Source organism: Ranitomeya imitator, unplaced genomic scaffold (genome assembly GCF_032444005.1).
Source record: "Ranitomeya imitator isolate aRanImi1 unplaced genomic scaffold, aRanImi1.pri SCAFFOLD_24, whole genome shotgun sequence".
NCBI classification, from domain to species: Eukaryota; Metazoa; Chordata; class Amphibia; order Anura; family Dendrobatidae; genus Ranitomeya; species Ranitomeya imitator.
Window position 1 is genome coordinate 352,448 of NW_027194605.1, and position 9,561 is coordinate 362,008.

Below are 9,561 nucleotides of genomic sequence, written 5' to 3' on the forward strand. Positions count from 1 at the left end.
GCTTTTTCTCTTTCTTTTTGGCTTTTGGACAAAGGCATGAGATTTTTTTTTGCAAAATGGTTTTGTTTCCATGTTTTTTCTTTTTTTCAGTAGTCTGACAAATGAAAGGTTCCTTGGTTGAAAAGTGCACTTTGTCCTGTGTTCAGACATAGAGGAAGACCTGTTGAGTTTGGCTGGATCATTTTTTTTTCAATTTCATTTCGGTGTGTTTGAACAGTTTGAGCTTAGCACGGAGTTTCTGTAGTGTAGTGGTTATCACGTTCGCCTAACACGCGAAAGGTCCCCAGTTCAAAACTGGGCAGAAACACGCCATTATGCTTTGCTGACAAAGCTATTGACTTTCAGTTCTTGATCTCGATTGCTTGTCGTGAGCTCAGTAACGTCTTTCATCTAGTTTCTGTAGTGTAGTGGTTATCACGTTCGCCTCACACGCGAAAGGTCCCCAGTTCGAAACTGGGCAGAAACAATGCATTTTGACTTTCAATCCTTGATCTTTATTCCTTGCCATGACCACAGTAACCTTTTTCGTTCCGTTTCTGTAGTGTAGTGGTTATCACATTCGCCTAACACGCGAAAGGTCCCCAGTTCAAAACTGGGCAGAAACATGCCATAATGCTTTGCTGACAAAGCTATTGACTTTCAGTTCTTGATCTCGATTGCTTGTCGTGAGCCCAGTAACGTCTGTTATCTAGTTTCTGTAGTGTAGTGGTTATCACGTTCGCTTTACACGAGAAAGGTCTCCGGTTCGATCCCGGCCAGAAGCATTCGGTTTCTCTTTATTTTGATCACAAGTGTATATTGTTGATGTAATCAGCATCATTTTTACCCCTTTGATGATTTCTACATGCGTCTGCTTTTGTCAAGAGTGTGTGTTTTTGACATTGTATACGTTTTTCTAGTTCAAGTAACACCTGATAGGATCAAGGTGCGAAAGCAGGCATCTACTTGCTTTTTCTCTTTCTTTTTGGCTTTTGGACAAAGGCATGAGATTTTTTTTTGCAAAATGGTTTTGTTTCCATGTTTTTTCTTTTTTTCAGTAGTCTGACAAATGAAAGGTTCCTTGGTTGAAAAGTGCACTTTGTCCTGTGTTCAGACATAGAGGAAGACCTGTTGAGTTTGGCTGGATCATTTTTTTTCAATTTCATTTCGGTGTGTTTGAACAGTTTTAGCTTAGCACGGAGTTTCTGTAGTGTAGTGGTTATCACGTTCGCCTAACACGCGAAAGGTCCCCAGTTCAAAACTGGGCAGAAACACGCCATTATGCTTTGCTGACAAAGCTATTGACTTTCAGTTCTTGATCTCGATTGCTTGTCGTGAGCCCAGTAACGTCTTTCATCTAGTTTCTGTAGTGTAGTGGTTATCACGTTCGCCTCACACGCGAAAGGTCCCCAGTTCGAAACTGGGCAGAAACAATGCATTTTGACTTTCAATCCTTGATCTTTATTCCTTGCCATGACCACAGTAACCTTTTTCGTTCCGTTTCTGTAGTGTAGTGGTTATCACATTCGCCTAACACGCGAAAGGTCCCCAGTTCAAAACTGGGCAGAAACATGCCATAATGCTTTGCTGACAAAGCTATTGACTTTCAGTTCTTGATCTCGATTGCTTGTCGTGAGCCCAGTAACGTCTGTTATCTAGTTTCTGTAGTGTAGTGGTTATCACGTTCGCTTTACACGCGAAAGGTCTCTGGTTCGATCCCGGGCAGAAGCATGCGGTTTCTCTTTATTTTGATCACAAGTGTATATTGTTGATGTAATCAGCATCATTTTTACCCCTTTGATGATTTCTACATGCGTCTGCTTTTGTCAAGAGTGTGTGTTTTTGACCTTGTATACGTTTTTCTAGTTCAAGTAACACCTGATAGGATCAAGGTGCGAAAGCAGGCATCTACTTGCTTTTTCTCTTTCTTTTTGGCTTTTGGACAAAGGCATGAGATTTTTTTTTGCAAAATGGTTTTGTTTCCATGTTTTTTCTTTTTTTCAGTAGTCTGACAAATGAAAGGTTCCTTGGTTGAAAAGTGCACTTTGTCCTGTGTTCAGACATAGAGGAAGACCTGTTGAGTTTGGCTGGATCATTTTTTTTCAATTTCATTTCGGTGTGTTTGAACAGTTTGAGCTTAGCACGGAGTTTCTGTAGTGTAGTGGTTATCACGTTCGCCTAACACGCGAAAGGTCCCCAGTTCAAAACTGGGCAGAAACACGCCATTATGCTTTGCTGACAAAGCTATTGACTTTCAGTTCTTGATCTCGATTGCTTGTCGTGAGCCCAGTAACGTCTTTCATCTAGTTTCTGTAGTGTAGTGGTTATCACGTTCGCCTCACACGCGAAAGGTCCCCAGTTCGAAACTGGGCAGAAACAATGCATTTTGACTTTCAATCCTTGATCTTTATTCCTTGCCATGACCACAGTAACCTTTTTCGTTCCGTTTCTGTAGTGTAGTGGTTATCACATTCGCCTAACACGCGAAAGGTCCCCAGTTCAAAACTGGGCAGAAACATGCCATAATGCTTTGCTGACAAAGCTATTGACTTTCAGTTCTTGATCTCGATTGCTTGTCGTGAGCCCAGTAACGTCTGTTATCTAGTTTCTGTAGTGTAGTGGTTATCACGTTCGCTTTACACGCGAAAGGTCTCCGGTTCGATCCCGGGCAGAAGCATGCGGTTTCTCTTTATTTTGATCACAAGTGTATATTGTTGATGTAATCAGCATCATTTTTACCCCTTTGATGATTTCTACATGCGTCTGCTTTTGTCAAGAGTGTGTGTTTTTGACATTGTATACGTTTTTCTAGTTCAAGTAACACCTGATAGGATCAAGGTGCGAAAGCAGGCATCTACTTGCTTTTTCTCTTTCTTTTTGGCTTTTGGACAAAGGCATGAGATTTTTTTTTGCAAAATGGTTTTGTTTCCATGTTTTTTCTTTTTTTCAGTAGTCTGACAAATGAAAGGTTCCTTGGTTGAAAAGTGCACTTTGTCCTGTGTTCAGACATAGAGGAAGACCTGTTGAGTTTGGCTGGATCATTTTTTTTCAATTTCATTTCGGTGTGTTTGAACAGTTTGAGCTTAGCACGGAGTTTCTGTAGTGTAGTGGTTATCACGTTCGCCTAACACGCGAAAGGTCCCCAGTTCAAAACTGGGCAGAAACACGCCATTATGCTTTGCTGACAAAGCTATTGACTTTCAGTTCTTGATCTCGATTGCTTGTCGTGAGCCCAGTAACGTCTTTCATCTAGTTTCTGTAGTGTAGTGGTTATCACGTTCGCCTCACACGCGAAAGGTCCCCAGTTCGAAACTGGGCAGAAACAATGCATTTTGACTTTCAATCCTTGATCTTTATTCCTTGCCATGACCACAGTAACCTTTTTCGTTCCGTTTCTGTAGTGTAGTGGTTATCACATTCGCCTAACACGCGAAAGGTCCCCAGTTCAAAACTGGGCAGAAACATGCCATAATGCTTTGCTGACAAAGCTATTGACTTTCAGTTCTTGATCTCGATTGCTTGTCGTGAGCCCAGTAACGTCTGTTATCTAGTTTCTGTAGTGTAGTGGTTATCACGTTCGCTTTACACGCGAAAGGTCTCCGGTTCGATCCCGGGCAGAAGCATACGGTTTCTCTTTATTTTGATCACAAGTGTATATTGTTGATGTAATCAGCATCATTTTTACCCCTTTGATGATTTCTACATGCGTCTGCTTTTGTCAAGAGTGTGTGTTTTTGACATTGTATACGTTTTTCTAGTTCAAGTAACACCTGATAGGATCAAGGTGCGAAAGCAGGCATCTACTTGCTTTTTCTCTTTCTTTTTGGCTTTTGGACAAAGGCATGAGATTTTTTTTTGCAAAATGGTTTTGTTTCCATGTTTTTTCTTTTTTCCAGTAGTCTGACAAATGAAAGGTTCCTTGGTTGAAAAGTGCACTTTGTCCTGTGTTCAGACATAGAGGAAGACCTGTTGAGTTTGGCTGGATCATTTTTTTTCAATTTCATTTCGGTGTGTTTGAACAGTTTGAGCTTAGCACGGAGTTTCTGTAGTGTAGTGGTTATCACGCTCGCCTAACACGCGAAAGGTCCCCAGTTCAAAACTGGGCAGAAACACGCCATTATGCTTTGCTGACAAAGCTATTGACTTTCAGTTCTTGATCTCGATTGCTTGTCGTGAGCCCAGTAACGTCTTTCATCTAGTTTCTGTAGTGTAGTGGTTATCACGTTCGCTTCACACGCGAAAGGTTCCCAGTTCGAAACTGGGCAGAAACAATGCATTTTGACTTTCAATCCTTGATCTTTATTCCTTGCCATGACCACAGTAACCTTTTTCGTTCCGTTTCTGTAGTGTAGTGGTTATCACATTCGCCTAACACGCGAAAGGTCCCCAGTTCAAAACTGGGCAGAAACATGCCATAATGCTTTGCTGACAAAGCTATTGACTTTCAGTTCTTGATCTCGATTGCTTGTCGTGAGCCCAGTAACGTCTGTTATCTAGTTTCTGTAGTGTAGTGGTTATCACGTTCGCTTTACACGCGAAAGGTCTCCGGTTCGATCCCAGGCAGAAGCATGCGGTTTCTCTTTATTTTGATCACAAGTGTATATTGTTGATGTAATCAGCATCATTTTTACCCCTTTGATGATTTCTACATGCGTCTGCTTTTGTCAAGAGTGTGTGTTTTTGACATTGTATACGTTTTTCTAGTTCAAGTAACACCTGATAGGATCAAGGTGCGAAAGCCGGCATCTACTTGCTTTTTCTCTTTCTTTTTGGCTTTTGGACAAAGGCATGAGATTTTTTTTTGCAAAATGGTTTTGTTTCCATGTTTTTTCTTTTTTTCAGTAGTCTGACAAATGAAAGGTTCCTTGGTTGAAAAGTGCACTTTGTCCTGTGTTCAGACATAGAGGAAGACCTGTTGAGTTTGGCTGGATCATTTTTTTTCAATTTCATTTCGGTGTGTTTGAACAGTTTGAGCTTAGCACGGAGTTTCTGTAGTGTAGTGGTTATCACGTTCGCCTAACACGCGAAAGGTCCCCAGTTCAAAACTGGGCAGAAACACGCCATTATGCTTTGCTGACAAAGCTATTGACTTTCAGTTCTTGATCTCGATTGCTTGTCGTGAGCCCAGTAACGTCTTTCATCTAGTTTCTGTAGTGTAGTGGTTATCACGTTCGCCTCACACGCGAAAGGTCCCCAGTTCGAAACTGGGCAGAAACAATGCATTTTGACTTTCAATCCTTGAACTTTATTCCTTGCCATGACCACAGTAACCTTTTTCGTTCCGTTTCTGTAGTGTAGTGGTTATCACATTCGCCTAACACGCGAAAGGTCCCCAGTTCAAAACTGGGCAGAAACATGCCATAATGCTTTGCTGACAAAGCTATTGACTTTCAGTTCTTGATCTCGATTGCTTGTCGTGAGCCCAGTAACGTCTGTTATCTAGTTTCTGTAGTGTAGTGGTTATCACGTTCGCTTTACACGCGAAAGGTCTCCGGTTCGATCCCGGGCAGAAGCATGCGGTTTCTCTTTATTTTGATCACAAGTGTATATTGTTGATGTAATCAGCATCATTTTTACCCCTTTGATGATTTCTACATGCGTCTGCTTTTGTCAAGAGTGTGTGTTTTTGACATTGTATACGTTTTTCTAGTTCAAGTAACACCTGATAGGATCAAGGTGCGAAAGCAGGCATCTACTTGCTTTTTCTCTTTCTTTTTGGCTTTTGGACAAAGGCATGAGATTTTTTTTTGCAAAATGGTTTTGTTTCCATGTTTTTTCTTTTTTTCAGTAGTCTGACAAATGAAAGGTTCCTTGGTTGAAAAGTGCACTTTGTCCTGTGTTCAGACATAGAGGAAGACCTGTTGAGTTTGGCTGTATCATTTTTTTTCAATTTCATTTCGGTGTGTTTGAACAGTTTGAGCTTAGCACGGAGTTTCTGTAGTGTAGTGGTTATCACGTTCGCCTAACACGCGAAAGGTCCCCAGTTCAAAACTGGGCAGAAACACGCCATTATGCTTTGCTGACAAAGCTATTGACTTTCAGTTCTTGATCTCGATTGCTTGTCGTGAGCCCAGTAACGTCTTTCATCTAGTTTCTGTAGTGTAGTGGTTATCACGTTCGCCTCACACGCGAAAGGTCCCCAGTTCGAAACTGGGCAGAAACAATGCATTTTGACTTTCAATCCTTGATCTTTATTCCTTGCCATGACCACAGTAACCTTTTTCGTTCCGTTTCTGTAGTGTAGTGGTTATCACATTCGCCTAACACGCGAAAGGTCCCCAGTTCAAAACTGGGCAGAAACATGCCATAATGCTTTGCTGACAAAGCTATTGACTTTCAGTTCTTGATCTCGATTGCTTGTCGTGAGCCCAGTAACGTCTGTTATCTAGTTTCTGTAGTGTAGTGGTTATCACGTTCGCGTTACACGCGAAAGGTCTCCGGTTCGATCCCGGGCAGAAGCATGCGGTTTCTCTTTATTTTGATCACAAGTGTATATTGTTGATGTAATCAGCATCATTTTTACCCCTTTGATGATTTCTACATGCGTCTGCTTTTGTCAAGAGTGTGTGTTTTTGACATTGTATACGTTTTTCTAGTTCAAGTAACACCTGATAGGATCAAGGTGCGAAAGCAGGCATCTACTTGCTTTTTCTCTTTCTTTTTGGCTTTTGGACAAAGGCATGAGATTTTTTTTTGCAAAATGGTTTTGTTTCCATGTTTTTTCTTTTTTTCAGTAGTCTGACAAATGAAAGGTTCCTTGGTTGAAAAGTGCACTTTGTCCTGTGTTCAGACATAGAGGAAGACCTGTTGAGTTTGGCTGGATCATTTTTTTTCAATTTCATTTCGGTGTGTTTGAACAGTTTGAGCTTAGCACGGAGTTTCTGTAGTGTAGTGGTTATCACGTTCGCCTAACACGCGAAAGGTCCCCAGTTCAAAACTGGGCAGAAACACGCCATTATGCTTTGCTGACAAAGCTATTGACTTTCAGTTCTTGATCTCGATTGCTTGTCGTGAGCCCAGTAACGTCTTTCATCTAGTTTCTGTAGTGTAGTGGTTATCACGTTCGCCTCACACGCGAAAGGTCCCCAGTTCGAAACTGGGCAGAAACAATGCATTTTGACTTTCAATCCTTGATCTTTATTCCTTGCCATGACCACAGTAACCTTTTTCGTTCCGTTTCTGTAGTGTAGTGGTTATCACATTCGCCTAACACGCGAAAGGTCCCCAGTTCAAAACTGGGCAGAAACATGCCATAATGCTTTGCTGACAAAGCTATTGACTTTCAGTTCTTGATCTCGATTGCTTGTCGTGAGCCCAGTAACGTCTGTTATCTAGTTTCTGTAGTGTAGTGGTTATCACGTTCGCTTTACACGCGAAAGGTCTCCGGTTCGATCCCGGGCAGAAGCATGCGGTTTCTCTTTATTTTGATCACAAGTGTATATTGTTGATGTAATCAGCATCATTTTTACCCCTTTGATGATTTCTACATGCGTCTGCTTTTGTCAAGAGTGTGTGTTTTTGACATTGTATACGTTTTTCTAGTTCAAGTAACACCTGATAGGATCAAGGTGCGAAAGCAGGCATCTACTTGCTTTTTCTCTTTCTTTTTGGCTTTTGGACAAAGGCATGAGATTTTTTTTTGCAAAATGGTTTTGTTTCCATGTTTTTTCTTTTTTTCAGTAGTCTGACAAATGAAAGGTTCCTTGGTTGAAAAGTGCACTTTGTCCTGTGTTCAGACATAGAGGAAGACCTGTTGAGTTTGGCTGGATCATTTTTTTTCAATTTCATTTCGGTGTGTTTGAACAGTTTGAGCTTAGCACGGAGTTTCTGTAGTGTAGTGGTTATCACGTTCGCCTAACACGCGAAAGGTCCCCAGTTCAAAACTGGGCAGAAACACGCCATTATGCTTTGCTGACAAAGCTATTGACTTTCAGTTCTTGATCTCGATTGCTTGTCGTGAGCCCAGTAACGTCTTTCATCTAGTTTCTGTAGTGTAGTGGTTATCACGTTCGCCTCACACGCGAAAGGTCCCCAGTTCGAAACTGGGCAGAAACAATGCATTTTGACTTTCAATCCTTGATCTTTATTCCTTGCCATGACCACAGTAACCTTTTTCGTTCCGTTTCTGTAGTGTAGTGGTTATCACATTCGCCTAACACGCGAAAGGTCCCCAGTTCAAAACTGGGCAGAAACATGCCATAATGCTTTGCTGACAAAGCTATTGACTTTCAGTTCTTGATCTCGATTGCTTGTCGTGAGCCCAGTAACGTCTGTTATCTAGTTTCTGTAGTGTAGTGGTTATCACGTTCGCTTTACACGCGAAAGGTCTCCGGTTCGATCCCGGGCAGAAGCATGCGGTTTCTCTTTATTTTGATCACAAGTGTATATTGTTGATGTAATCAGCATCATTTTTACCCCTTTGATGATTTCTACATGCGTCTGCTTTTGTCAAGAGTGTGTGTTTTTGACATTGTATACGTTTTTCTAGTTCAAGTAACACCTGATAGGATCAAGGTGCGAAAGCAGGCATCTACTTGCTTTTTCTCTTTCTTTTTGGCTTTTGGACAAAGGCATGAGATTTTTTTTTGCAAAATGGTTTTGTTTCCATGTTTTTTCTTTTTTTCAGTAGTCTGACAAATGAAAGGTTCCTTGGTTGAAAAGTGCACTTTGTCCTGTGTTCAGACATAGAGGAAGACCTGTTGAGTTTGGCTGGATCATTTTTTTTCAATTTCATTTCGGTGTGTTTGAACAGTTTGAGCTTAGCACGGAGTTTCTGTAGTGTAGTGGTTATCACGTTCACCTAACACGCGAAAGGTCCCCAGTTCAAAACTGGGCAGAAACACGCCATTATGCTTTGCTGACAAAGCTATTGACTTTCAGTTCTTGATCTCGATTGCTTGTCGTGAGCCCAGTAATGTCTTTCATCTAGTTTCTGTAGTGTAGTGGTTATCACCTTCGCCTCACACGCGAAAGGTCCCCAGTTCGAAACTGGGCAGAAACAATGCATTTTGACTTTCAATCCTTGATCTTTATTCCTTGCCATGACCACAGTAACCTTTTTCGTTCCGTTTCTGTAGTGTAGTGGTTATCACATTCGCCTAACACGCGAAAGGTCCCCAGTTCAAAACTGGGCAGAAACATGCCATAATGCTTTGCTGACAAAGCTATTGACTTTCAGTTCTTGATCTCGATTGCTTGTCGTGAGCCCAGTAACGTCTGTTATCTAGTTTCTGTAGTGTAGTGGTTATCACGTTCGCTTTACACGCGAAAGGTCTCCGGTTCGATCCCGGGCAGAAGCATGCGGTTTCTCTTTATTTTGATCACAAGTGTATATTGTTGATGTAATCAGCATCATTTTTACCCCTTTGATGATTTCTACATGCGTCTGCTTTTGTCAAGAGTGTGTGTTTTTGACATTGTATACGTTTTTCTAGTTCAAGTAACACCTGATAGGATCAAGGTGCGAAAGCCGGCATCTACTTGCTTTTTCTCTTTCTTTTTGGCTTTTGGACAAAGGCATGAGATTTTTTTTTGCAAAATGGTTTTGTTTCCATGTTTTTTCTTTTTTTCAGTAGTCTGACA

The 9,561-nt window shown here is 41.4% G+C and overlaps 22 non-coding genes across 22 annotated transcripts; all 22 read left to right on the forward strand.

The window, feature by feature from the left end:
• Positions 1–234: 234 nt before the first annotated feature.
• Positions 235–307, forward strand: TRNAV-AAC (transfer RNA valine (anticodon AAC)). The gene has a single exon. It is a non-coding gene; the product is annotated as a tRNA-Val (tRNA).
• Positions 308–393: 86 nt separating this feature from the next.
• TRNAV-CAC (transfer RNA valine (anticodon CAC)) lies at positions 394–466 on the forward strand. Its single transcript has one exon. It is a non-coding gene; the product is annotated as a tRNA-Val (tRNA).
• A 714-nt stretch (positions 467–1,180) lies between these two features.
• On the forward strand, positions 1,181–1,253 carry TRNAV-AAC (transfer RNA valine (anticodon AAC)). Its single transcript has one exon. It is a non-coding gene; the product is annotated as a tRNA-Val (tRNA).
• An 86-nt stretch (positions 1,254–1,339) lies between these two features.
• Positions 1,340–1,412, forward strand: TRNAV-CAC (transfer RNA valine (anticodon CAC)). The gene has a single exon. It is a non-coding gene; the product is annotated as a tRNA-Val (tRNA).
• Positions 1,413–2,126: 714 nt separating this feature from the next.
• Positions 2,127–2,199, forward strand: TRNAV-AAC (transfer RNA valine (anticodon AAC)). The gene has a single exon. It is a non-coding gene; the product is annotated as a tRNA-Val (tRNA).
• Positions 2,200–2,285: 86 nt separating this feature from the next.
• On the forward strand, positions 2,286–2,358 carry TRNAV-CAC (transfer RNA valine (anticodon CAC)). Its single transcript has one exon. It is a non-coding gene; the product is annotated as a tRNA-Val (tRNA).
• A 225-nt stretch (positions 2,359–2,583) lies between these two features.
• On the forward strand, positions 2,584–2,656 carry TRNAV-UAC (transfer RNA valine (anticodon UAC)). Its single transcript has one exon. It is a non-coding gene; the product is annotated as a tRNA-Val (tRNA).
• A 416-nt stretch (positions 2,657–3,072) lies between these two features.
• TRNAV-AAC (transfer RNA valine (anticodon AAC)) lies at positions 3,073–3,145 on the forward strand. The gene has a single exon. It is a non-coding gene; the product is annotated as a tRNA-Val (tRNA).
• An 86-nt stretch (positions 3,146–3,231) lies between these two features.
• TRNAV-CAC (transfer RNA valine (anticodon CAC)) lies at positions 3,232–3,304 on the forward strand. Its single transcript has one exon. It is a non-coding gene; the product is annotated as a tRNA-Val (tRNA).
• A 225-nt stretch (positions 3,305–3,529) lies between these two features.
• TRNAV-UAC (transfer RNA valine (anticodon UAC)) lies at positions 3,530–3,602 on the forward strand. Its single transcript has one exon. It is a non-coding gene; the product is annotated as a tRNA-Val (tRNA).
• Positions 3,603–4,964: 1,362 nt separating this feature from the next.
• Positions 4,965–5,037, forward strand: TRNAV-AAC (transfer RNA valine (anticodon AAC)). Its single transcript has one exon. It is a non-coding gene; the product is annotated as a tRNA-Val (tRNA).
• An 86-nt stretch (positions 5,038–5,123) lies between these two features.
• Positions 5,124–5,196, forward strand: TRNAV-CAC (transfer RNA valine (anticodon CAC)). The gene has a single exon. It is a non-coding gene; the product is annotated as a tRNA-Val (tRNA).
• Positions 5,197–5,421: 225 nt separating this feature from the next.
• TRNAV-UAC (transfer RNA valine (anticodon UAC)) lies at positions 5,422–5,494 on the forward strand. Its single transcript has one exon. It is a non-coding gene; the product is annotated as a tRNA-Val (tRNA).
• Positions 5,495–5,910: 416 nt separating this feature from the next.
• TRNAV-AAC (transfer RNA valine (anticodon AAC)) lies at positions 5,911–5,983 on the forward strand. Its single transcript has one exon. It is a non-coding gene; the product is annotated as a tRNA-Val (tRNA).
• An 86-nt stretch (positions 5,984–6,069) lies between these two features.
• TRNAV-CAC (transfer RNA valine (anticodon CAC)) lies at positions 6,070–6,142 on the forward strand. The gene has a single exon. It is a non-coding gene; the product is annotated as a tRNA-Val (tRNA).
• Positions 6,143–6,856: 714 nt separating this feature from the next.
• Positions 6,857–6,929, forward strand: TRNAV-AAC (transfer RNA valine (anticodon AAC)). The gene has a single exon. It is a non-coding gene; the product is annotated as a tRNA-Val (tRNA).
• Positions 6,930–7,015: 86 nt separating this feature from the next.
• Positions 7,016–7,088, forward strand: TRNAV-CAC (transfer RNA valine (anticodon CAC)). The gene has a single exon. It is a non-coding gene; the product is annotated as a tRNA-Val (tRNA).
• Positions 7,089–7,313: 225 nt separating this feature from the next.
• Positions 7,314–7,386, forward strand: TRNAV-UAC (transfer RNA valine (anticodon UAC)). The gene has a single exon. It is a non-coding gene; the product is annotated as a tRNA-Val (tRNA).
• Positions 7,387–7,802: 416 nt separating this feature from the next.
• Positions 7,803–7,875, forward strand: TRNAV-AAC (transfer RNA valine (anticodon AAC)). Its single transcript has one exon. It is a non-coding gene; the product is annotated as a tRNA-Val (tRNA).
• Positions 7,876–7,961: 86 nt separating this feature from the next.
• TRNAV-CAC (transfer RNA valine (anticodon CAC)) lies at positions 7,962–8,034 on the forward strand. Its single transcript has one exon. It is a non-coding gene; the product is annotated as a tRNA-Val (tRNA).
• Positions 8,035–8,259: 225 nt separating this feature from the next.
• On the forward strand, positions 8,260–8,332 carry TRNAV-UAC (transfer RNA valine (anticodon UAC)). Its single transcript has one exon. It is a non-coding gene; the product is annotated as a tRNA-Val (tRNA).
• An 873-nt stretch (positions 8,333–9,205) lies between these two features.
• On the forward strand, positions 9,206–9,278 carry TRNAV-UAC (transfer RNA valine (anticodon UAC)). Its single transcript has one exon. It is a non-coding gene; the product is annotated as a tRNA-Val (tRNA).
• Positions 9,279–9,561: the final 283 nt, after the last annotated feature.